Source organism: Poromitra crassiceps (genome assembly GCF_964638095.1).
Source record: "Poromitra crassiceps genome assembly, chromosome: 5".
In the NCBI taxonomy this organism is placed as follows: Eukaryota; Metazoa; Chordata; class Actinopteri; order Beryciformes; family Melamphaidae; genus Poromitra; species Poromitra crassiceps.
The window spans coordinates 10,681,046-10,682,940 of record NC_139642.1 but is presented as its reverse complement, the minus strand read 5'-3'; positions in this window follow the sequence as shown (position 1 = coordinate 10,682,940).

The window sequence follows — 1,895 nt, the reverse complement described above, 5'->3', positions numbered from 1 at the left end:
TATTGTACTCAACTGCATTTTAATTCTTTTATTATGAAATATTTTAAATCTTAGTCATGGATTCATTAAGAATATTATTGGGATGTATTTATTTTTATATTTTTATATTTCTCAACAGTATGCATGTCTATAAATAGAAAGTTGTTAGAGCAAAAAAATCAGTGATGCTTACTACATTCATAAATGTTATTTTGTAGATGAAGTAGAGATCATGTTATTATTTTGTAATTTGGAAAATTTAAAGTAAAATGAGTAAACGGGGTGTTGTGTGTTCATTTATCATTCATTCCAGTACAGGCTGTTTGGTGCACAAATCAATTCATAGGCAGTCGACCCTTCTAGAATGGACAGATTAAAGGAAAAAGCCACCATAAAAATCACTGTTTGCAAACAGCTGTTTGGACTTTACAATGTATTTCTGTGTCCATTTTGTTTAGTGTGTTTTTCCTTATTCCTGTGGATAACTGGACAAACTTAAGACTTATGTGGCGATATTTCCAATGGCCGGAGTTTGTAGGATCTTTTGTTGAGATTCACCATTTTTCTTTGCACCAACATTCAACAATCATACAGGGATAAATCAGCTGTAACTAATACCATTAATTATGCTTCCATTCAGTTTAGGCGTTCCAGTGCCAGGTGCCCTCATTAATGCTAATGATTACACCTGTGTTACTTCCTGCTTTACCACGTCAAAAGGTTGCTGTGAAATTAGCCTATAAGAATGTGAAGTGTGAGTGAGCAGAAATTGTGTTCTGGCACAGCTATGCCATTTTATATGTCATTGCGCTTAATTTTTCAGGAAGTTTAAAGAGCACCCCTCCGGGTGACCTAACACACCCGGATTTTTTGAATTAATTAAAAGGCTTACTAAATAGGCAAAAATGTCTAATTAGTGGCCAAAATGAGTGAACACAGCTTCATCAATTGTCAATATGGGCCAAATAACTACTCAGACATGTCGTTTGTACATAAATAAATAACTCTCAATCATTGAGGATGATCGTTGCATATTGCCGGCATGATCTAACAGGGCTAATTATAAAACCCTGTGAGCTCAAGGTGGAGACGGGACACCTTCGACATTGACTTTGACGTGATGTTTTTCCAAGCACCTGCTTTTGCAACACGTTCTCACTCCGAGCACGTAGCATATTGACGCTTTGTCCCGTCCCTTATGCGCCACTTGTTACTTACATGGTACCCTTGAGCGACCCATGAAACGACTTGGGCTTTCCGACTAAACTCAATGCAAACCCATAGAAGTCATCTTTGACGCTTATGGCAACTGCTCCCCCATTAGCCTAACTGCTCCCCCATTAGTCAACTGCTCCCCTATTAGCGTCTGGGGGGAGGTTAGGTTTAGGCGTGGGGGGTGGGAGAGGTTAGGTTTAGGGTCTGGGGGATGTTAGGTTTAGGCATGGGGGTGGAAGAGGTTAGGGTTAGGCAGAGATGGGAAAAGTACTGACATTCTGTACTTGAGTAGAAGTACAGTTACTTGTGTAAAAAACTACTCTGGTAAAAGTAGAAGTACTGATTAAATTATTTTACTCAAGTAAAAGCATGGACAGTACAATATATGGACCACCTGAGCTATATGTTTTTGACACGGCAAAATGAAGCTCACTTCCCGATATTGTTTGATTTCGTTTGATTGGATGAATGGATTTTCCTGTTGCATTGTGGGAAATCTGTTCAAACCTGGAGCCGGGAAAACAGGAAAGGGCGTGAGCGTGGATGGGACTCGGGGGAGGGTTTCCTCCGCCACGGCATCCATCTTGTTCATGTTATTTTCCCTGCTAGCCGTTAGCTTGGCTAACAAATGTTGCTAACGTTAGTTGCTATTGCTAGCCTTGCTCCATTGCTGTCACAGTGAATACAATAGCCCGAAGAAA